This window comes from Hylobates moloch, unplaced genomic scaffold, assembly GCF_009828535.3.
Source record: "Hylobates moloch isolate HMO894 unplaced genomic scaffold, HMol_V3 SCAFFOLD_1, whole genome shotgun sequence".
NCBI lineage: Eukaryota > Metazoa > Chordata > Mammalia > Primates > Hylobatidae > Hylobates > Hylobates moloch.
In genome coordinates, this window is record NW_026652276.1 from 46,703,745 (window position 1) to 46,729,681 (window position 25,937).

The window sequence follows — 25,937 nt, forward strand, 5'->3', positions numbered from 1 at the left end:
TCTGTCACCCAGGCTGGAGTGCAGTGACACAATCCCGGCTCATTACAACCTCTGCCTCCCAGCTTCAAGCGATCCTTCTGCATCAGCCTCCCAAGTAGCTGGGACTACAGGTGCGCACCACCACACCTGGCTAATTTTTCGTATTTTTAGTAGAGACAGGGTTTCACCATATTGGCCAGGCTGGCCTCAAATTCGTGACCTCGTGATCTGCCCACCTCTGTCTCCCAAAGTGCTGGGATTACAGGCATGAGCCACTATGCCCAGCTCAGTTAACTTTTAAAAAATAATTTTTAAAGAGATATTTGGACAGCAAATGGGCATGCAAAAAAATTTTTTTTGATCCATGCCTTGTATCATATACTAAATATATGTGAAAGATCAAATACTTAAAAGTAAAAAGGTGGAGCTGTAAATGTCCTATAATGCACTATCGAAGAATTCATTTATAGTCTTGGAGTAAAAAAGGACTTTGTAACTATGTCTCAAAATCCTGAAATTATAATGTAAAATATTGGTAAGTTTAACTATCAAAAGCTAAACTTCGTGTAAGACAAAAACTAATAGGCAAACAACTAACAACACAACAACAAAACAGGTAGTTTATAGAAAGAAAACATCAATGGCTCTTTAACAAAAGATGTTCAACTTCACTCATAACAAGATAAATCCAGGCCGGGCGCAGTGGCTCACGCCGCTAACCCCAGCACTTTGGGAGGCTGAGGTGGGCGGATCATGAGGTCAAGAGATTGAGACCATCCTGGCCAACATGGTGAAACCGTCTCTACTAAAAATACAAAAGTTAGCCAGGCGTGGTGGCTCATGCCTGTAGTCCCAGCTACGTGGGAGGCTGAGGCAGGAGAATCACTTGAACCCGGGAGGTGGAGGTTGCAGTGAACTGAGAGTGCGTCATTGCCCTCTAGCCTGGTGACAGAGTGAGATTCTGTCTTAAAAAAAATAAAAATAAAAAATAAAAAATAAATCCAAATTAAGATATTAAAATATCAGTTTAAAATCTACTAGATCTGGCTGAGCACGGTGGCTCATGCCTGTAATCCTAACACTTTGGGAAGCCGAGGCAGGCAGATTACATGAGGCCAGGAGTTCAAGGCCAGCCTGGCCAACATGGTGAAAACCCATCTCTACTGAATATACAAAAATTAGCCGGGCTGCTGGCGTGTGCCTGTAGTCCCAGTTACTTGGGAGGCTGAGGCAGGAAAATTGCTTCAACCTAGGCGGTGGAGTTTGCAGTGAGCTGAGATTTTGCCACTGCACTGCAGCCTAGGCGACAGAGTGAGACTCCATCTCAAAAAATAAAATAAAATAAAATAAAATCTGAAACCCCCTCCCAAAAGATTGATCATACACTATTGAGGAACCTGTAGGAAAAGAGATGCATATTTCTAGTGGTATCCTAATATGATACGATACTTATGGAAGGTAATTTAGGAATATCTCTCAAAATTACAAATGCATATACCCATAATTCAGCAATTTCTCTTCTGAAAAATTATCTTAGATATATTTTCACATATGAAAAAGTCTAAAGTACAAGGTTTTAACTGTGGCATTGCTTGCAATAGCAAAATATTGAAAGCACAGTAACTATAAGGAACATATACCAGTTAATACATCCATACAGTAAAATAATATTCAGCAATTTTTATGAGAAAAAATGTGGAAGTTCTCTAATGAAAAGAAATACAGAATAAATTGTAAAGGGGGTAAAGCATGGTTCAGAGGTGAGAATACAGTGCTCATATGCATTTGCTTGAACATGTTTAAGGAGACTGAAAGGATACACAAGAAACTAGTAATAGTTGGCACCTCAGTGGGGATCTGGGTGAATGGGTGGTGGGGTGGAAAAGAGATTTTTTACTGAAAACTTTAAAATGTCTTTAAAGCATCATGCAAACCCATGACTAATTAAAAACTTAAAACAAGAGATGAAAAGAAAATACTTTAGTGTGATGTTTCCAGGAAACATAATATTCTCTGAGAATAATGTATAATTTTTTTAGGGCCACTGATACATTCCAATTGTAAGCAATGAATGCAATCAAGTCAGCCAGTTTTACTGTTAATTCCAAATGCTATATCTATATTAATTCTGTAGCCTCCTGCTTCAATTATAAGTAAATAATTAAATTTACTATACCACTCTTTGCTTTTGGGAGTTTCATTATTCTGTCATTAATATTTACTAAATTTCTTAACTTTCTTTTGTATTCTAAAACATCTTCCAACCTGAATCCTCCTGATTAAATTCAGCCACAATGCCTTTCCTCCAGTTTAGTGCACACTCCTTCCCAACATGGGGAATTTGTATAGGCAGATTTATCTTTCTGAATGATCTTCATTCTCATTCTTCACCTTCTCCTAGTTTCAGATTCTTCAGATCCCAATGATTTCCTCAAAATGGTTTTTTTCCCAGTGTAGAAAAGTTCAGATTCATTGCCCCATGCCCCTGTTGAGATCTTACATTTGCTTTTGTGAGTCATTTGTGAATATCGGTCTCCCTCATCTGAATGTGAAGCACCTAAAGGCAGGGAGGGAAGGCATCCGCTTTTGCACACCTCACCAGAGCTCAGCCTGTTTTGCATGGGGACACTATGAAAATGTTTTTTGAATGAACAAATGCAGGCCCAGGGCACTGTGTCGGGGGTGAGGGAAACTGCTAGGAAAGATAAAAAGAGGTGAGACAATCTCTGCCTTTAGGTAGTTTATCGATCAAGGAGGTTAAGATAAATACACATAATTAGAAAGCAGAATGTGGTCACTGGCGTAGGAATTATAAGCAAAGTTGTATAGGATTTAGGGCGAAGTGGAATTTTGTAATGTTAGAATAATTTTTTAAATGTATTATATATCTGAAGAATGCAGTGGTATTTGAAAAAGGGATTTGAAAGACTAGTGTGATTTCCTTAAGAAAGGGCAAGGCATTTAATTCAGAAATCACATGTCTCTAGGGGCCAGGCAAGTAATGTCTGTAAGTGAATGGACTGCCAAGCGGAAACTGAGATAAATGAATCTAGAGGTTCTTAAACTTGACTGCACATTACCATCACCTGGGAGATTTAAAAAGTCCCTATACTCAGGCCATAACCCAAGCCAACTAAATCAGAATCCAGGGAGGTGGGATAGGGTAAGAGTGGAACCTAAACATCTGTATATTTTTTAAAAAACCAGCCAGATGGCCGGTCACAGTGGCTCACACCTATACTCCCAGCACTTTGGGAGGTTGTGGTGTGAGGATTGCCTGAAGACAGGAGTTAGAAACTAGCCTGAGCAGCAATAGCCAGACCCTGTCTATAAAACAAACAAACACTGCCCCAGGTGATCTCAGTGTGGACCAGCAACATCTTCATTACCTGGAGATTTGTTAAAAATGCAGATTCCCAAGCCTCACTCTAAACTTACCCAATCAGAAACTGCATTGTGACAATATCTCCAGTGATTCTCACCTACACTACAGTTTGTGAGGTTCTGCTCTAGAGAACTTTATCCTCCTCTGAGGGAAAAAACATTCACTACCCAGTATCTATCTAGTACTTCTATGAGGGAAACCAGACACCCTCTATTTTCCCTTTTTTTGTTGTTTTTTGAGACAAGGTCTCACTGTTCCCCAGGCTGAGTATACTGACACGATCACCATCACGGCTCACTGTAGCTTTGACCTCCCAGGCTCAAGTGATCCTCCCACCTCAGCCTCTCGAGTAGCTAGGACCACAAGGCACGCACCACCATGTCCAGCTAACGTTTTATTTTTTGTAGCAGGGTCTTGCTATGTTGCCTAGGTTGGTCTCAAACTCCTGGACTCAAGTGATCCTGCCACCTCAGCCTCCCAAAGTGCCAGGATAACAGTCCTAAGCCACCATGCCTGACTATTTTTTTCATTTATATTGCTGGCAATAACACAAATAATTGAAATCAGTTTCAAGCCATCAAAAGATAACTGAGGCTTCCCAGTTTGTGGGGGAGAAAATAGTGAATTAGCAGAGTTTGTCTAAAGCTTAAGTTCTTTTAGAGTGGAAGTGTTTTAAGGGGGTTTTTGATATTAATACCAAAAGCCAAATCATCTCTGCCAGCAATATTTTATGTCAAAGTTTAGTATGTGACACTGCTCAAAGTGGGTAAGGGTTGTGGAGCACTACCAGATAAGCAATTCTTCTCTACAAGTTCCTTAAGCAAAATGTAAAGGAAATTGAATATTGGAAATGAATGCATAAAACTTTGGAGGGCTCGGAGTGCAAAAGTAGAGATTACATGCTTAATTTTGGCACCGAAAATTCACTCAATATTTTTAAAGCCAGGATTACAATTACAATACAAACAAAAATGAGAACTTGCTTCATCATGATCTGGTTAGATGTATAACTGGCGCAAAGGAAAACAGTTGAAGACTTTTAAGCAGCAAATACTTCTCAAGCTCCTACTATGTAACAGATGCTATCACAAGCCCTTTAACTTAATTCCTTCTGTAGTCATGGCCTTTATCTTTATCCTTAGCCAGCCAGCCTTCTGGAAAATTGATGTCATTGCTCACAGAATGAATGATCTCACAAGATAAAAGTGTGGATGACTCAGAGCAGCTCATCCATCCAACTAGAGACTAGAGACTGTCAACAGCTCTGTAACTTCGTCTTTGAATACAAAGGACCCATCTTTGAATACAAAGGACCCGAAGGACCACTGAGATTGGAGACAGAACAAAGGTAGGGACAGAACAGGTGAAAATACACCACTGAAGATTCCTTTCTCCGCATTGCTATTAAGTTTGACAACAGTTACAAAATTTAAATGGAAAATAGTAGGATGTGGCTTTCAAAGAATAATAAATATTAGCAACCATTTTCTCTTGCTCCTATAATCCTTATATGATCTATTATTCTTTTTTAGGTTAATTTGTTGCACTGGGTAATGTTTTTATCTACCTCTGCTGAAATACTATATAAAATCACTTCTGTGGTTAAATACAATTAATTGCAAATGAAAAAGACAGTCTAAAAGCTTTAATCTGTTGAACTTCCACTTTATTAAACTATGCGTTATTACTACTAAAACAGATTAGGTATTTTTATACACAATTCATAAGAGCAAAAATAAAACACTTCACAAAATAGTTTTCTGTAAGAAGTTTGCTGATAGATTTTTAAAAAGAAACTCCTAAGCACTTTCAAAATTTTAAACACTCTAAGAATATAATCAGAGAACAGCTGTACCATTCCTTTGTAATTTTATAAAGCATGCACTTACTTTGTTTTGACAAAAAGTTCACATTTGTTTTTGAGACATGCACAAGCATAGTAACAAAGGAAATGAGAAACAATGTACTGTATTAGATAGGCAAGACACACAGACATGACAAAGGAAAAAAAAATTCTCCTTTTGAGCTAAAAAGAGAAAAACGATTACTATCATCAAGGAGGAAGAAAGGCATCTCCGAGAAAGAAATATTTTCCCAGCAGTTAACTAGGAGGATAGAGGAGTGGGGTGGGGGACCAGAAGGGTACCAGTTCAGAGAACATTGTTGATGGTCCCTATGAACAGAACTTTGATTTATACAACAAATCAATCCACTTACAGGACGTGCTTAACTTCACCTGTTGGGAGTAAGTTCAGTCTCTTTCCCTTCTTTGAATGAATGGGAAAGGTTTTCCACTCACCCACTGCCTCCCACCACAGGAATGCTTGCTATCTGGAGAGTTGTTTTGAAACCCATAGCACTTAAAGGAACTGTATCAACAGGTTTTTCCTTCTCCCTCACACTGAGCCAATTGTAAATGTTGAATGAGAAACTTGAACAGATTAAACACTATTGCAGGAATTCAAAACCAGCTCTAGCTAGGGTTCCCCCCACCAATAGAATCTCAATTTACAATTTATCACTTCAACCTTTCTGAGGGAGGGCTATAGAGCCAAAAAAGGACTATTTCCTGGCAGTATAATACAAAGCACATTTTAAGGAAAGCCTGAAAGTTGGCCTTGGAATTTAGTTGAGACAGAGAAATGTGACTTCCTAGATGGAGCTGCTAATGTGTGTCAAGAAAACTCAAAATAGCCAAAAATGTCTTTCCCAGCAACGTAACAAATTCCAAGCCCTTATATACTTATTTTTACTTCTATTTTTGAGATGGAGTCTCGCTCTGTCGCCAGGCTGGAGTGCAGTGGCGTGATCTCGGCTCACGGCAACCTCTGCCTCCCAGGTTCAAGCGATTCTCCTGCCTCAGTCTCTCTAGTAGCTGGGATTACAAGTGCGCGCCACCACGCTCAGCTAATTTTTGTATTTTTAGAGACGAGGTTTCACCATGTTGGCCAAGATGGTCTTGATCTCTTGACCTCGTGATCCACCCGCCTCAGCCTCCCAAAGTGCTGGGATTACAGGCGTGAGCCACCACGCCAGGCCATGTACTTACACAGAAGTATTTCTATGGTCACCACTCATCAACACAAATATTTATCTTTTTCCTCTCAACTTTGGCCTATAGAGTTTCCATTCTATCTTGAAATACAACTGCTTCCGGCACATGGGTGATGGGGCAAAATACTCATCATAGAAGCTTCACTCTACCAGCCCTAAATGCTAGAGGAAAAGTCATAGACAAACTCGAACCATATTTTAATCTTCTAATATGAATGTTAAAAACTAGAAATCGAAAAGTCATTTATATTTTTTCCTTAGATTAACCTTTTTTTTTTGTTGAACGGCTAGTGTCCAGAACTTGGTTTGCCATGTTTGCACAGCCATTTGTCACTATTTTCATATCACTTTCAATTTATTTTGCACTACCAAGTGGCTACTTTTAGCAGGTTCTGTGGCTTGATATAATTTGATTTATCATGAGGCTTCTCAAACTTCATTTGGCATAAACTTTATTGGAAATGACTGTACTATGATATCAAAGATTGAACAATGATGTGATAAAGAATATGCATTTTTACTATAAGTAAACAAACAAGAACACAATTAAAAATAAACTAACATTCCCAAAATGAACACAGTTTAAAAGACTATCCTTAATCTTAATGAAAGAAATTAAGATCTCTGTAATAAAAAAATAAACTACTGAGCAAATAACTTGCTATGTACAGATTATTTTAACTAGTTTCCTAGATGATCTATATACAAAAATTGAAAAGGGACAGTGTCGGTTAGGTGCAGTGGCTCATGCCTGTAATCCCAGCACTTTGGGAGGCCGAGGCAGGATTGCTTGAGCCCAGGTGTTCAAGACCAGCCAGAGAAACACAATGAGACCCCATCTCTTTTCTTTTTTTTTTTGTGACAGAGTCTTGCTCTGTCACCCAGGCTGGAGTGCAGTGGCATGATCTTGGCTCACTGCAACCTCCACCGCCTGAGTTCAAACAATTCTCATGCCTCAGCCTCCCAGGTAGCTGGCACTACCGGCGTGCACCACCACTTCCAGCTAATTTTTTGTATTTTAGTAGAGAGGGAGTTTCACCATGTTGCCCAGGCTGGTCTTGAACTCCTGAGCTCAGGCCTCCCAAAGTGCTAGGATTACAGGCATGAGCCATGGCGCCTGGCCTGAGACCCCATCCCTACAAAAAAATTAGAAAAAGAAAAAAAGAAAAAAAAAGAAAAGGGACAATGTCTAGGTAACTAATAACTTATTAATGTAATAGATTCTAGGGCTCAATGAAAAACTTGAATGTCTAATTACTCTGCATTTGAGGAAGCAAAATAAAGTAACAACAAAAGCAGAGCCATTTAAGGAAATGAAATAAGGAATCAAAACATAAGAGTCAGCAATGGAGATGGCTTGTCATAGTGCACAAACCACAGTGAATACTTAAAGATACATTTTACTGTGTTTCTCAGCCTCCCTGAGATTCATTCAACAGTTTGGAGTCTTCATCAAGTTAAACAACAAAAAAAGCAGCAACAAAAAAAGCCTTTGAGAAAAATACTTAACGTCAACCAAATTACCTACTAAACTTTGCCCTAAAATTTGCCTAGACACTATGATTTTATCACTTTTTAAAGGGATACAACAAAGTTTTTTAAAAGAATTTCCAGAGGGCATGAAGTATTTCCAAAAGTGAGGAAAAGAAGTCTATAATCATATAAGCATTACTTATTTAGCCATTGCAAATTAAGATGATCAGATATCTCCATAAAATGGGAATTACGAATTTAAAGTTTTATACTAACATGCCTACACATTTTCCCATCCTCCCTCCCTCCTTTTCTCCCTCCCTCTCTTTCTCTCTCTTTTCTAAAATCTGGGGCTACAGAGGAGTGAGTTAGTTTGTTTGTTTTGAGACACAGTCTTGCTCTGTCCCCCAGGCTGGAGTGCAGTGGCGCAATCTCAGCTCACTGCAACCTCCGCCTCCTGGATTCAAGCGATTCTCCTGCCTCAGCCTCCCGAGTAGCTGGGACTACAGGGGCATGCACAGAGATTTTTCATCTTCCTTTAAATTCTGGTGCCAAAGTAACCAAACCAACATGGAGCAAGATTAGCTGGGAACATGTAAACCCTCTGCAGAATTTTGTTTATCACAATTTCTACAGGGAGTGGCATGAAAAAAATTAGGAATCAATTCAAGGTGAAGATTTTCAAGGCATCTTCACATGTAATAGCAATATTCCTCAATAAAAAGATTCATCAACAGGGAAGGATATGTTGTGGTATATTCATGCAATGGAACACTACGAAACAAAAGAACAAATTACTGACACATGAAAGTACATAATTTATGGTTCCATTCAAATGAAGGTAATAGCAGAGTTTACCAGGGAGGAGTTATTGGTTGGGAAAGGGCCCCAGGAGCCTTCTGTGGGCTAAAAATGTGCTAGATCTTGAGTTGAGTGAAGTATACAGGTATATCAACGCATGAACATTCATTGAGGTATAATATGATTTGCACACTTTCTTGTACCTAGGTTGTTCCACAATTTAAAATTTCAATAATGAAATTAAAAGAAAATTCACAATAGCGGGAAAAAAGTCCAAGTTAGAAAGCCGCCACCAAAATGCCAATGGGTTCAACAAAGTGGAATTCTCAAGAAAGAGAATTCCCACTTTAAAAAGTACAGAGAAATAACCCCCTTCCCCAGGGGTTGAAAGAATGAGCAACGTGTTTTTCTTTTAAAGTTCCCTCTCTCATTAGGCATAGGAGGGAAACTAAAGAATGATAAAACACCCCCAAAACTAGGAGGTTTGGGGGACTTCAGTTACACCTTAGAATTGCTTGGTGTCTCCTCAGAAGTTGTAGGGGGTACTCCGATTTTCTTTTGAGGGAGATGGCTGCAGTGACCGAGAGGACAAAGAGGACATCGATGATCTGGGTTTCAAGTAGAGAATTAAAGTTTGGCCTCAAGCTTACTTTCTATATTGCTCAACAAGAGGGAAGACTGTGGGCAGAAGTGCCATCCAGGTATGAACGATGTACATTTGGTTGGACTTTGCTTTGTGTTCTTTCTGGGAAAAACCAACAGCTTGATCTGGTAGATTGGGAGTAGAAGGATGAGAAGCCCTAGTGTTTATTTCTAGTGAAACTCTTTTCATATAATTTATGTGCTCTTCTTTTTTAAAAAGCTATTGCAAAACAAATCCCTGCTTTCATAGCCACTTTTCTTTTTTCCAGGCTTTTTAGGCACACGATGAAGGCTTTTCTCCTATCCTCCCTCTGGGCATTCCCCAGCCGCGGGAGGTTATTTCAGACAGTAGAGGCTGTGGCTGGTGATGAATGTTTGGAAGGCTTCAGCTTGGGCCTTGAGCTTCATGATCTGGCATTCCTACCTCCTGTCTGAAATTTTAACACTAGCTCACTGTCTCATTCACCACTCAAAAGGGCTGCCAATTATAGCCTGGCTGCATTTATGAAATTGATTTAGAAATCCTAGACCAAAATGAATAGAGACAATAATGGGCAATGCTAAACCTAAACATTTCATTTACATAATATGTATGGGGGAAGAGAATTAAAAACTTAGGGCCTATGTATTAGGTGTTTTGTATATATTACTGCACTTAGCCCTCATGACACCTCTATAAGCTAAAAGTTAGTATCTTCATTTTATAAGTTGAAATCCCAGACTTCAAAGAACAAAAGCTGGCCACATATGTATGATGGCTCACGCCTGTAAGCCCAGCACTTTGGGAGGCTGAGGAGAATGGATCACTTGAACCCAAGAGTTCTAGACCAGCCTGCAACATGGCAAAAAAACGCATCTCTACAAAAACCACAAAAACTTAGCCAGATGTGGTGACACACACCTGTAATTACAGCCACTGGGGAGGCTGAGGTGAGAGGACCACTTGAGCCCGGGAGATTGGGGCTGCAGTGAGCCAAGATCACACCACTGCACTCCAGCCTGGGTGACAGTGTGAGATCCTACCTTGGAAAATAAAAAATAAAGGAGTAAAGGTACTAAGTGTGCACAGCCAGGTTTCAAGCTCAGATTCACCTCACTCCAAAACCATTTGATCTTACTGTTGCTCAGACAAGATTCCTACTCAACACACACAAAGCTAAATTGTTCTTTTATCCTCTGACAGAACATACATGATATATTAAATCAGCTAAAATAGATGGTAACCTCCTTGAGGGCAAAGGTTGATTTCTCTTCTTTTAGTGTAGCATAGAGTATGCCTCGATGTATTAGATGCATACTTCCAAACAGGTGCACATGGGATAGATGTTGATTTTGAAAATAAATTACAAACACGCACACACAATACACAAATTTTCTCAAAGCACGTATAAGCAGCTACATCATTGTCGTTATGGATTCAAACATGCTGTAAAAAGTGAAGTCAGTGAAAAGGATGGTTAGAACGCCAAATGATAACATAACCAAAAGAATTTTTAAAGCTGGGAACTGAATTGCATTTGCTTGTCTTTGGCCTAAAAGCAAATTGGTTAATGTTTGTTATTCCACAATTAACAAGAAAGGAAGGATAAAGACTTTCATGGCATAACTGATCCTAAAGACAAAATCACTTCAAAAAACAAAAACAAAAACAAAAACATGCAAATACAAGATGTTCTGCTTATACAAGATGAAACCAAAATGAGCAGACTAAAATCCAACTGTTAGTAAATTTATACCCTCATAACCAGTTCTTTACACCAAAAAATCCAAAAGCTGACTAAAAACTTTATTTACTGGGCTTCTCCCCCATTTTATTTTCTTTGTGTGGAATAAAAGTTCTGAAAAAGATTTAAATCCTTAATGCCTTATTTTTTCATGAAAATTATAGTCTGAAATAGTTTATTTACTTTTAAATTAAATCATAATTCCTCACTCAGAGAACTGTACCTAGGCCTTTCGTTTCTGTATTGTCAATGATTCTTTGTAGTTAAAGACATGCAGATTTCCAAGGTGGTGTGCTTTGTTATTTTCTTCTTACTACTAAAATTCTGAGTTTGCCTGAGGGTAAGTAACTCAGAATTTTAAATTATTTCATAGAATAAAAATGGCTTCTTTCAATAATGAAGTTTGTGGTGGTTGTATTTGTGCTTCAGAATTATCTAAGGATGAGTTTGGTTGTGATTCTAAATCTACTCATAAGTAGTTAAACTCCATCCAAATATATTTGGTTAAGTCCAGTTTTGAGATCATAAGAAAAAGAAAAACAACACCCAGTATTTCTTTCTTTCAAGACCTTGTCTTCATTACTTTGTTCATGATACGTTATTACAGTAAATAGACATTCCTGAAATTTTAATAATGTGCACCGATGCACTGTAATTTTTTTCCTCCATTATTCCAAAATGTTTCCTCTTATTGTTTACTTTTGTGATTCTCCTTTCAACATGTTTTAGAGTGGTCGTTTTCTATCAAAAGGAATGTCTTATGTTGGCTAAATTTGGGGAGGGGGCATCTCTTTTCAATCATTTTGAGTTACTTTTGCATACAGCCTTTGGTCCACATTATGCTTCTTAAACCAATCTGTTTGGGCACATAAATTTCCTTCTTGTTCCTGCTTCTCCATTTTTAATGCTTGTCATTGTCTCATCATTCTCTCAGTTTTAAGTCACTTTTTTTTTCTATTCCTTTGTATGAATCTACATATTTCTTCCTTTTAATTGGTAGCCACTTCATTCAGTTTTAAGGTCTTTAAAATTTACTTTTGGTCTCCATTGAGTCCCCTGTTGATGTCAATTTAGTAACACATCAAAGATTTACTGAATGGCACACTCCCTAAATATGACACTTCTGGTGTGTGGATGGAGGGCATGTCTGTCACTCTTAGCACTGACTCCAGGATGACTGAATAGTATGTACTATTTAACCAATAGTATATACTATACCATTTAACAAATGGTTAAAAAAAAAAAAAGAAACTTACCCTTTAAAGATTTCAATAGATGATATAGGATCTTTACTTCTTTATTTCAATTCAGTCCAACTCAGGTAACAATTATTGAAGCCTCTCAGGTCCAGGGGCTGTGGAGACCACAAATAGAAGGATAAAGCAAGTCCCTCCTCTTAAATTTGCATTCATTTAGATCAGCTAAGGCTTTCAAACACCAAACTTTATATAAAGTGTTTTCCTGGAAGGGTGTGTAGTAACTGTTTTCTCCAGCCAGTGAGGATCTTAGATTCCCCTACTTTTAAAGCTTCAGGTTGTTCTTCAGCTATTCCTTTTATGTTGAATATCCTCAGGGGATTATACCCACTTTTATATTTAATGTATTTTAATTCAGCCTTGTAATGATCTATATATATGCATTCATGAGCTCATCTTTCCCTTAGGACTTGCACAGGTAGCAGAGATTACATTGGCATCCTTTACTACTTCCTGGCAATTGCAAGTCTGACTTCATAAATACTTCTATTTCTGAGCTTGCATCTAAAAGTTTCAGAGACACTGTGATTACTTGATTAAATAAATAAAACAAGGTCTTTTGGACTGATTTGCTTTACAACACCATGACTATAGCAAACTGGCAACACACACAATACACAGTCTGGCTTTTCCTCTTCTTTAAATCATATCCCCACCCAACCAACCTCAACTTTTTTCTTTTTCTCCCTGTGAGAGATCCCTTTGAAATCTTGCAGGGTTTGTATCACTTTCTCATAGCATGCATTATGCTCCTACCCTGAGTATAATATTTCGTGCTTACTTCATTGACCTTATTGGCCCTAGGACAAAAAATACATTTTGCATTTGAAGACAAAGAAAAGTATTTTTCTTTCATTTCTTTCTTCTTTGGGCAAGGAAAGTGGGATGAGAGGGTGGGTGGGAGAGAAGTGATGCCCAAAAGAGAAACCAGTGAAGCCTGATACAACTGTATGTGGCACCGTCGAGGAGGGTATGTTCTGGAGGGATTCTTAATTGAAATGATATCAAATACCACCTCCTAACTCAAACAACTCAATAGCAAGAAAACAATCACCCCAATCAAAAAACCGGCAAAAGGACCTAAATACATATTTCTCAAGAGAAAACAAGCAGATGGCCAACAGATACATAAAAAAATACTCAGCATCATTAATCCTCAGGGAAATGCAAATTAAAACTACAATAACATATCACCTCACACCTTTTAGAATTGCTGTTATCAAAAAGATGAAAGATAATAAGTGTTGGCAAGGGTGTGGTGAAGAGAGAACCCTAGTGTGCTGATAGTGGAAATGTAAATGAATACAGCCACGATGGAAAAGAGTATAGAGGTTCCTCAGAAAACTGAAACTAGAATTACCATATGATTCAGCAATCCCACTACTGGGTGCATATTCAAAGAAAATGAAATCAATATGTAAAAGAAGTATCTGCATTCCCATGTTCATTGCAGAATATATATATATGAATAATATATAAATATACGTGTGTGTGTATATATATATATTGCATATATATTTTGAGACAGGGTCTCACTCTGTGACCCAGGCTAGAGTGCAGTAGCACAATCATGGTTCACTGCAGCCTTAACCTCCCCAGGCTCAGGCCATCCTCCTACCTCAGCCTCCCCAGTAGCTGGGACTACAGGTGCCACTATGCTCAGCTAATTTTTATATTTTTTGTAGAGAAAGGGTTTTGTCATGTTGCCCAGGCTGGTCTAGAACTCCTGACCTCAAGCAATCCACCGGTCTCAGCCTCTCAAAGTGCTGGAATTACAGGTGTGAGCCACCACACCTGGCCAGTTAAATTCTAAGGTGAAAAAAAAAAAAAAGAGAAACTCCTCAACTTGGAAGATTAAGCATTGTTCCCTGTTGAACTACATAACCAGACCCCCATGTGCCTTGCTTAGGGTAAGAAACAGCCTACATCTGTCCGGGGGCTGTAGTCACTATGCAGTGGCTCTTTGCCTGAAATATGGGGAGTGAGCACCAATGAAGGAAGCAAAATAAGGAAATGAATATGGAGGCCAAGATTTACTAGATTAGGTCACAGTCCAGAAAGACCAAATGTAGATGGGCCATTAGACACCGGGTAAGCAAGTTGGTCGTAGGCATTTGCATTATGAATCTCTTGCCTCATATCACTTTGTTCAAAGTGAAGGCAATATAATGTTTAAGAATGCATTAATTCAGGGTCTGAAACCAAAGCACATATTTTACAAAGTAAACAAGACCTGAAGAGATAAAAGAGTGCATAATTTGGGGTCAGATAGATCTGGGTTTGAGTCTTGGCATTACCATTTATTGTGTTAGTTACATAACCACACACACAAACACCTCCTCTCCCATACCCTCCAAGTCTGTTTCTTTATTTGTGAAATAGGATAATAATTAAACATTCTTCATAGAGTACTTGTTGTGCAGGTTGGATCACTTAATGCATGTAAATGAAGTCCTTAGTACAGTGCCTGACATTCTCAGTGGATAGTAGCTAAAAACAATGAGACATCAACTGCTCAGCAACTCCTATCTGGAAAAAGGTGACAGGATTGAAGAAAGCCTGTGGCACAGGAAATCAAATAGACTCCATCCCTCTGAACAAGGGCTGTCACACATCCTCTGTCCTCTTGGTATTTTAGATTCCCTTCATATTCCCCTGCCTTGCCATGGCCAGACTCTGCTAAAGACATTTCTTCATTTGACAAATGTCTAATAAGTGCCAACTCTGTGTCAGGTAGTTAGCCATGGGTTGGGGATATATTGGCAAACACCTCACAGAAATATTTGAAAAGATAGTTAATAAATAAGATAACCACACAAATACAAATAAGTGTCACTGGTAAGAAGAAAAAAAAACAGCCGAGCGCGGTGGCTCACGCCTATGATCCCAGCACTTGGGGAGGCCGAGGCGGGTGGATCACGAGGTCAGGAGACTGAGATCATTCTGGCTAACATGGTGAAACCCCGTCTCTACTAAAAATACAAAAAATTAGCCAGGCGTGGTGGCGGGCGCCTGTAGTCCCAGCTACTCGGGCGGCTGAGGCAGGAGAATGGCGTGAACCCGGGAGGCGGAGCTTGCAGTGAGCCGAGATAGCGCCACTGCACTCCCGCCTAGGCGAAAGAGACTCCGTCTCAAAAACAAAAAACAAAAAACCAGGATTCCTCTCTAGGTGGGTTGACAAAACAAGATCTCTGTGAGGAAGGGAAATTTAAGCTGAGACACACCAAAGATAAGAGCGGCCGTGGTTTTTCTCCACACATTATGGCCTTTCTCTGAAGAGCTTGTGATAATCACCAGTCTTATCTGCCCTGTATCTTCCTTGTACTCCCTGGCTATCATTCTCTGGAAGTAATATCAAGAGGCATCAAGGACAAACTATTTACTAAACTAGAGTGACCCTGCGACGACACTCACAGATACAGCCACCAGGCAGCCACATACATATCTGCACTGGCTGTTACTACGTAAGCACGCCAGACAAGCCAAGTGCCCTGGCATGAGGCTGTATTCCCCTGCCTATGGGGAAGGGTGGCTTTTTCTACTTCACACAGGTAGAGCTGGCCAGTGGCCCTGGACATCCTCAAAATAAAAGCACACTCAGAAATCAGTGACAGGTTTTAATTTTTTTTTAAGAGATGAGGTTTCACTATGTTGCTCAGGCTGGTCTTGAACTCCTGGGCTCAAGTAATACTCCTGCCTCAGCCTCCCAAAGTGCTTGAGCACAGGGAGTACAGGTATGAACCACGATGCCTGGCTGAGTTAAAGGTTTTCAAAAGAAGGCTGGCAAGTCAGGCGCGGCAGCTCACGCCTGTAATCCCAATACTTTGGGAGGCTGAGGTGGGCAGTTCACTCGAGGTCAGGGGTTCAAGACCAGCCTGGCCAACATGGTGAAACCCCTTTTCTACCCAAAATACAAAAATTAGCCGGGTGTGGTGGGTAATCCCAGCTACTCAGGAGGCTGAGGCAGGAGAATCACTTGAACCTGGGGGGCGAATGTTGCAGTGAGCGGAGATCACGCCATTGCACTCCAGCCTGGGAGACAGAGCCAGACTTGTCTCCAAAAAAAAAAAAAAACAAAGAGGCTGGCACTGAAGTGTCCTCCCAACATAATACCTAAGTATAGGAGTTATAGAGAACCCATAGCACTATAGCCATAGTACTATAGACTCGCACCATGATTTATAACTCGTGCTTTTTTTTTTTTTTTTTTTTTTTTTTGAGATGGAGTCTCCCTCCTGTTGCCCAGGCTGGAGTGCAATGGCACGATCTCGGCTCATTGCAACCTCCACCTCCCAGGCTCAAGTGATTCTCCTGCCTCAGCCTCCCAAATAGGCTGGGATTACAGGCTCCCACCAGCACACTCAGCTAATTTTTGTATTTTTAGTAGAGACAGGGTTTTACCATGTTGGCCAGGCTTGTCTCAAATTCCTGACCTCAGGCGATCTGCCTGCCTGGGCCTCCCGGAGTGCTGGGATTACAGGCGTGAGCCACTGTACCCGGCCTATAACCCCTTTTTTTTCTTCAGGAAAAGTGTGTGTTTCCTCCTCTTGGCATCTTAAGGAAGACAGAGGGTCTGTGCTGGCTTTCTAGCTCAGTGGCACGGTGCGGGCACATCTGGCCAAGGGAGGGGCAGCGTGGGCGCCCCCTTGCCTGAGTCCTCACAAGCCCTCACTTCTTCCAGCAAGGGCTCCTGCAAGAGGTCTCTGTCTGGCAGTGATGGTCCTCAAAACTATGACTAATGGTCTCCTCAGGTTCTCAAAACTGAATGGTTCTTGTTAGATTTGGAATGATTCTCCTTCATACCAGAGCAGAATCATTCTTCCTGATTACATAAAACAAGGCACAAAGAAGCTCTTTGGGGTTGTAGTAAGTGGTGGGAGTAACAAGAGAAGAAATAGGAGAGAAATGTAGGTAACTATGAGCTAAAACAACAGAATGTCAAGTGATTGTTGGTATACTCAGAGCAGTATCTAATTAAAAGATTTCAGGAGGTAGAGGAAAGATTTTTATAGAGAATCAAGTTAAGTTAGTTTCAATAGGTTTAACAACAACAACAAAAATCCACATATAATATTCTCTTGGCTAGCTGTCTTATATATTAAAACCTAGAATTATGCAGATGCATTCTCAGGCTAAGACATGTTTTGGCCTAATTAAAAACATCTCAGACTAGCACACAAGACTCTATGATTTTAAAGATAGCACTTATACTTAAGGCAAGAACTAGCAAAACTGGCCAGACTTGATTTCTAGCAAGGTTTTCTTGGAGGAAGTTAAGAACGATAAAGAAGAAAAAGGTCTCTTAGAGAATTGAAATGACAGCAGAGCTGGACATCAATAGTGTGCAAACTTGACATGGATTAATTTTGATGCACCAATTAAGAAAAATATAACCCTGGCCAGGTGCAGTGGCTCATACCTGTAATCCCAGCACTTTGGGAGGCCGAGGTGGGTGGATCATCTGAGGTCAGGAATTTGAGACCAGCCTGAGCAACAAGGTGAAACCCCGTCTCTGAACAAAATACAAAAATTAGCTGGGCGTGGTGGCACGTGCCTGTAATCCCAGCTATTCAGGAGGTTGAGGCAGAAGAATTGCTTGAACCTGGGAGGTGGAGGTTGCAGCGAGCTGAGATCGTGCCACTGCACTCCAGCCTGGGCGATAAGAACGAGCAAGATTCTGTCTCGAAAAAAAAAAAGAAAAAAGAAAAATGTAACCCTCCTACCACATTTGAAGACTGCACAAATTATAACTCTAGTTAATACGTTTTAAAATTCTAAATTAGTCACAATCCCAATCCAGAGATCCTGGTTTTTCTACCAAGCTAATATATTTATAGTAATTTCAAGGGTATTGTAAAAATCTCAGAATAAAATTAATATTGATTTGCCTGAATTTTAAAAAGAAATAAACATGAAATAGAACTTCGTGGGGGATGGTGAGGTTACTTGAAAAAGACTGATAATCTCTATGGCAAGAACTACCATTTTTATTCCTGGGCCACAAACATGGCTGATAGCTCTTTTGCAGAGTTATGCAAAGAAACAAAAGCTTTGTAAAGAGAGAGTGCAACAAGAAACTTGCAATCATTCAAGAATGTACTTATGATATAAAAATTTCAGGGCCATGCAACCATAAAAAAGAATGAGATCCTGTCCTTTGCAGGGACATGGATGAAGCTGGAAACCATCATTCTCAGCAAACTAACACAGGAAGAGAAAACCAAACACCGCACGTTCTCACTTACAAGTGGGAGTTGAACAATGAGAACACATGGACACAGGGAGGAGAACATTACACAGTAGGGCCTGTCAGTGGGTGGAGGGCAAAGGGAGGGAGAGCATTAGGACAAATACCTAATGCATGCAGGGCTTAAAACCTAGATGACGGGTTGATAGGTGCAGCAAACCACCACGGCACGTGGATACCTATGTAACAAACTTGCACGTTCTGCACATGTATCCCGAAACTTAAAGTTAAAAAAAAAAAAAAAAAATCAGTGCTCTCTTTTTTTTTCTGGTCTCAGTCCCTACCCATCCTCAGCTGTTTCCCATGAAATCAAATTTGTACTGACTTGCCATATATAGATTTGAGGGCTTTTTCTCTGGTATGTTTTCTTTTAGAATAGTATTGAAAGGCAGCAATCTCTTGAAGTTTAAATAATCAGAAATACAGTAAACGCTGCAGTGATAGACCTAGAAATGCAACCTACATGGCCTTTCAGCTTAATACTCACATGCAATTGCTTGGGTGCTAGTGTAGATACACTAGTTAGTTAGGTTCGAATTATTCTTCAGCCAGCCTAATCTTTAGAATTCTGGGTGAGGGTGAAAATGAAAATCATCACCATAATATGGATCATTCATTCATTCATTCACACAACAAATATTTGCAAAGAACCTACAGTTCTAGGTGCTTGGGATACAGCAGCGAACAAACTGTATCAATACTATCAAACAACTTGAACTAAATGACATATATAGAACACTCCATGCAAAAATAACAATTCGAATTTTTTCAGTATAAATGGAACATTCAAGAAGTTATTGGCCGGGCGCGGTGGCTCACGCTTGTAATCCCAGCACTTTGGGAGGCCGAGGCGGGCGGATCACGAGGTCAGGAGATCAAGACCATCCTGGCTAACATGGTGAAACCCCGTCTCTACTAAAAATACAAAAAATTAGCCGGGCGTAGTGGAGGGCGCCTGTAGTCCCAGCTACTCGGGAGGCTGAGGCAGGAGAGTGGCGTGAACCTGGGAGGCGGAGCTTGCAGTGAGCCGAGATCGCGCCACTGCACTCCAGCCTGGGCGACAGAGCGAGATTCCGTCTCCAAAAAAAAAAAAAAAAAAAGAAGTTACATCAAATTTTGGACTTAAACATATATCAATAAACTTGTAGGAATTTAAATTTTAAAAAAGATGTTCCTGGCCATAACGGAAGGAAATTATGGGGTTTAAGACATGTTAGTGCAAAATATGGTACCCTGACATTTGAGAAAACAGCAGAAGCAGAAGCCTTCTCTTCCCGTCACTCCTCTCCTCTGAGGCAGGTCATAAGACTCTCATGACAAGGGCCCTCTCTTGCTAACTTCTCCCAGTTTATTAACATTAGTTCATACTCCTTTTGTCCTCCAATCATATTTTCCCACAACTGTTCGTTTTTCATCAAACCTAAGCATGAATACATACAGGTTTCCCTGTTTCCTTGTTACCGTAATGAATGTACTCATGTCACCCAACATTTATGTTAAATAAATGTGTGTGCTTTTCTCACTAATGTCATTTTTATTTTATTTTTTGGAGATGGGGTCTCCCTCTGTCACCCAGGCTGGAGTGCAGTGGCACAATCATGGCTCACTGCAGCCTTGACGTCTTGGGCTCAAGCAATCCTCCCACGTCAGCCTCCTGAGTAGCTGGGACTAAAGGCATGCACCACCATGCCTGGCTAATTTTTTTATTTTTTGTAGAGACAGGTTCTCACTATATAGCCCAGGCTGGATTCAAACTCCTGGGCTCAAGGGATCCTCTGCCTTCCCAATACACCTGGCTCTTAATGTCTTCTGTTATAGGGGTCCCAGCTATGAATCTAGCAGTGGATAAGAAATCTTTCCTTCTCCACAGAAACAAGATAACAATAATTTTCAAGATACATGGAAAATCCTCAAATATTTGAATTAAGCAACATACTTCTAAATAGCACATGGTAATAAGAAGAAAATACATTGATGTGAATACAAATTTAAAATACAACACACTGGGCCTGGTGTGGTCGCTTACACCTGTAATCCTAGCACTTTTGGAGGCCGAGGTGGGTGGATCACTTGAGCCTAGGAGTTCGAGATAAGCCTGGGCAACATAGTGAAACTCCATCTCTACAAAAAATATAAAAATTAGCTGGGCGTGGTGGCGGAAGCCTGTTTTCCCAGCTACTTGGGAGATGGAGGTAGGAGGATCAGTTACACCTGGGAAATCATGGCTGCAGTGAGCCGTGATCGCACCACTGTACTCCAGCGTAGGAGATAGAGCAAGCCCGTATCTCAAAAAAAAAAAAAAAAAAAAAAGGCCGGGCATGGTGGCTTACGCCTGTAATGCCAGCACTTTGGGAGGCCGAGGCGGGCAGATCACAAGGTCAGGAGTTTGAGACCAGCCTGTCCAACATGGTGAAACCCATCTCTACTAAAAATACAAAATTAGCCAGGCGTGGTGGCGGGCACCTATAATCCCAGCTACTCGGGAGGCTGAGACAGGAGAACCGCTTGAACCCGGGAGGCAGAGGTTGTAGTGAGACGAGATCACACCACTGCACTCCAGCCTGGGCAACAGAGCGAGACTCCATCTCAAAAAAAAAAAAAAAAAAGTTACGGTATGCTGCCAAAGCAGTGTTTGCTGAGAAATTTATAACATTAAATGCTTATTTTAGAAGAGAAGAAAGGTTTAAAATGAATGCACTAAGCTTTCACATTAAGCAACTGGAACAAATTAAACTTAAGGTAAACAGAAGGATGAAAAAGGATAAAGAGTAGAAATTAATGAATCAGAAAATGGATCATAATAATAAAAGTTGAAAAAAAATTAGAAGCTATATATACGACCAAAAACTTCAATCTAATCAAGGGTAAAATTTGTTTGCAACATGTTGCTAAATTGATTTCTCACTTGCTAAGAAAATCTATAAAATCCTATCATTTCTTTCAAAAGAGGATGTCTGAAAGCAGCAGCATATTCATATTTAAAATTGAAGTAACATAGTTACAAAAAAAAATGGAAGACGCAAACAAAAAGAGGAACAAATTTAAAGGCTGTATTGATTGGTAAAAACACTTAAGAGAATAAGAAAAATAAACCAAGAGAAATGATATTGTTCAAAAGTCAAAAAAAAAGACATATATAAATCAAGAGGGAAAATAGCTTTAATCTCCTAACTAGAAGGCAGAAATAGAGAAAAAAAATCCAACCAGATGGGCAGGGCTCTGAGGGCAGCCTCACTGTTGGATCTGTGGCTGCCCAATAGTGTAGGCCATTTCCAGAAATTGTGTTCTATATTGTAAGAATTTAGTATCTAGAGATGTGACATTAATTAAATCTCAGTTTTTGCAACAAGCCCTATATTCAGAGGAGACTCCCTAGCTTCTGCAGAACACACTGCCGGCCACCATATTAATAGTTGAGGGGTATTTCTTGCATTTCAAGATGACAGCTGCATTCCTTTCTTTGGCAATTAGACTTTCAACTCTCTGGGGAATGAAGATTCTTTGCAGATTTGCAACAATTATCCTAACTTGCCTTATACTACTTTACTGCTGCTTTGCACTGCCCGCGCTGATCTGCCGGTCAGTTCTGCTACTCATGTCTGATGAAGCTATTGTAAAAGATAGAAGAAATTGAGAAGCCCAGTGTGTTGACTTAGGACATTTCATTTTCTCTTTAAAAGTAGACATCCTTGTAATCTACGCCCATTGTACCAGTACCATAACTTTTCTTTCTATTTCTGTAACTTGTTAAACGAAGGCACCATGTATTGAATGATTTTTCATACCAAATGATCTTGATAGATGCTCATTCCTGAAGAACCTGCTGTCTTAAATATTTAAGGGCAACAGATTCTGAGAAGGTACGACCTTGGAAGAACATCATTCAAGCCTAATGAAAATGAGCACATTCTTGAAAATGCTACAGAGCGTGCACAGAAGTAAGTAATTCCAATGCAATGAAATATTTCCCTCAGCAGTTTGTGAGGCAAGTGAGATTTCTGAAAAGCTTTGGCAGTTTGTGGGGAATGGCATAGAGATGAAGATTGATCTTTTACCTGTATCTGCATCCAGTGGGACTGAACAGCCCACAGCACTTGTGGGCAACGGGTTTCAAAGGCACTATGTGTGCAAGAGGTGGAGCCAAATGCAGGGCTTTAAAAGACGGTTAAACTCACTTCCAGGAGCCTCATCTCACAGAATGACTGTAATGCTGATGCTAAAGCCATCAACTAACTCCACCATTACCAAAGTTGTTGCCCAAAGAATGCTTCGAAGGGGTTAAAGAACCAAGCCATCCAATATTTTGGCTAAGCTATATTGCTCAACTTAAATGTGTTCGAAGTTCATTGTTTGCATTCAGCTGAGTTGTCGTGACTAGTTTGTGTGAGGTTATAGCACATTCTTATAATTTCATGTTGTCTTGACACCCATTTTGAGTATAAGTTGGGCTTTCTCATACCAGAAGCAGGACTTCCTCATCCTTGACAGTTTTCAGTTCTCTGTCTCTTCCCAGTTCCTCAGTGTGCTTGATCCAGATGTCTTATCAGCCTCTTGCTGTCCACCTCCCTATGGTAGAGCTAAATACAATCTACTTGACTCACCCCACTGACCCCACACCCTGCATGGACTTCACAGATATGCCTCAGTGACCATCTTAGTCCACAACTGCCTCCATGGAACTTGTGCCTGCTTGCTGTAGTCTCACTGATTAGAATGCCCCACTGGAAACCTGCTCAGATAACACTCTGGACCCCAACAAAGGCTTTAGCCCTTATGTCTTTTCTCTCCCTCTCTCTCACTCCCCATCAAGCACATGTGTCCTGGATGGGCCCCTATTTTGCATTTCTCCTTCCAGGCATGCAGCCCTCTTCTCTCTGGGACCTGTAAGTAATAAACTGCTTCTGTTACTTCATGTGTTTTGTTGAGTGGTCTCCTCTGTGTCTTACCTGGCTGACACAGCTGAACCTAACTTCTTTCCTGATCAGAGCTCTCCTAGAGATTGGCTTTCTTGCAGGATTAAACAGGACACAGGTCAGATGAGAGCCACAAGTTTCTCTGCCAATATAAACAAGTTTCCTGTGAGAGGGACACCTGGTCAGAGGTTGGACACTTAAACATTAGGCTGTCCACTATCATAAAGAAGTATCCTGTGAAAAGCACCCTGTAAACATCCACAACCACCCTCCCTGAAGCCCCATCAGCGCAGGGCTAGAATTTATAGTCATTCTCCAGAGAGACACCTCAAGACCAAATTTGAAGAAAATACGAGACATGTCAATTAATTTGTTGTTCACAAGTTGTAAAATTGGCATAAATGTTTGAAGTTTACTTAATACATACACAAGGGTGGATTCTTAGCTTTCCTTATATTCATTTGCATTCTACAATTCTGAGTGTGAAATGAGGGATTTCAATACAGCTAGGAATTCCTGGAATTGTGTATAATCTTGGGCACAACCAAGCAAGCATTTACCCCCTACCAACATCACCTACTATGTGCATCAGCAAGATAATTGAGAAGCAGTCTGATTAAGCTGTCGTACAATTGTAAATTCAATGGTTCTGTTTTTTGTTTTTTTTTTTAAAAGATTACCTAAGACCCAAGAAAAATTACTGCAGTCTTTAGGCTCTAATAGTGAGATAATAAACTTGGCTAAATTAGAATTACAACTAGATTTTTAATTCAAAAGAGTACCTTTCCTCTGTTTAAAGGAAGCTGGTTATTATTTGCCCAGAAAGATATTCTTATGGCTTCTTCAGTTAATCAAAGATGAATTAAGTCTCAGGAGACATACATCTAAATGTTTCCTTCCTTTTGTCATTTTCCCAGAATATTCAACCTCAGATAGTTTGACAAATGAGGTCAGAACTTGAACTTGCACACATTGATCATTAATTCTTCTGAAAGAAAATCGCTAATTTTAAGTGACAGTATCTTTAGAGTTTACAAATAGTGGAAAACAAGGCATTTTGGTTTCTGATATGAAAAAGGACACCTATCAGCAAATATCACTGGAAAATTTTCCATTGTTTTTGGAAGAGATTACTCTTGTTTTCTCTTTCAGTATCTTATCTTCCTTCTTGTTAAACCTACCAACTCTGGTCTCTACCCTTTCAGTTTCTATATCACGACAATGAACTTGCATAAGAATAGCTTTCATTAGTGGAGTATTAATGTAATTAGATTAACATTTTATCTTTAGATAACTCAGGCTGCAACTTGACAATCAATAGTGGAAATAATGTTTTTTACTGCTCTTAAAGGCAATATATAAAATAAAAATTATATTATATATTATAACTATACAAATATATAAATATAATATTTTTTTTTTTTTTAGATGGACTTCATTGTTGCCCAGGCTGGAAAACATCCTCACTCACCAAATCTGCCTCTCAGGTTCAACGATTCTCTGCCTCCCCTCCGATACGGGATTAAGTCCTGCAACTTGCCCACTAATTTTTTGTATTTTAAGAGACGGGTTTCACAGGTATGTTGGCAATCTTGATGACCTCAGGTGACTCCTACCCAAATTTGGGATTACAGGCGAACCACCATATTTAGGCTTTGCCAGCCATATGGTCTCTGTGGTACCTACGCAACTCTGCCCTTGTCACACAAGCAGTCCTAGACAATGTGTAGACAAATGAGTGAGGCTGTGTTCCAATAAAATTCTACTTATAGCTGAAACTCAAATTCCATATGACTTTTATATGTCAAAAAATATCGTTTTGATTTTTTTCAACCACTGAAAAGTATACAAAACATTCTTAGTTTGCAAGTTGTAGAAAAACAGGCGATGAGGCTGGGCGCGGTGGCTCAAGCCTGTAATCCCAGCACTTTGGGAGGCCGAGGCGGGCGGATCACGAGTTCAGGAGATCCAGACCATCCTGGCTAGTACGGTGAAACCCCGTCTCTACTAAAAATACAAAAAATTAGCCGGGCGTGTTGGCGGGCGCCTGTAGTCCCAGCTACTCAGGAGGCTGAGGCAGGAGAATGGCGTGAACCCGGGAGGCGGAGCTTGCAGTGAGCCGAGATCGCGCCACTGCACTCCAGCCTGGGGGACAGAGCAAGACTCCGTCTCAAAAAAAAAAAAAAAAGTAAAACAGGTGATGACATGGCCAGGTGTGGTGGCTCACGCCTGTAATCCCAGCACTTTGGAAGGCCGAGGCAGGCGGATCACGAGGTCAGGAGATCGAGACCACGGTGAAACCCCGTCTCTACTAAAAATACAAAAAATTAGCTGGGCGTGGTGGCGGGCGCCTGTAGTCCCAGCTACTCAGGAGGCTGAGGCAGGAGAATGGTGTGAACCCGGGAGGCAGAGCTTCCAGTGAGCCGAGATTGCGCCACTGCACTCCAGCCTGGGCGACAGAGC

The 25,937-nt window shown here is 40.3% G+C and overlaps 1 protein-coding gene across 1 annotated transcript in view; it reads right to left on the reverse strand.

Annotated features, from left to right (window-relative positions):
* The window catches only part of SLC39A10 (solute carrier family 39 member 10), a 133,366-nt gene extending 121,041 nt beyond the window's left edge, over window positions 1-12,325 (reverse strand). Inside the window, exon 1 of the mRNA XM_058440042.1 lies at window positions 12,315-12,325. The gene's annotated coding sequence lies outside the window, so the exon portion shown is untranslated. The remainder of the gene's footprint in view (window positions 1-12,314) is intronic.
* Window positions 12,326-25,937: the final 13,612 nt, after the last annotated feature.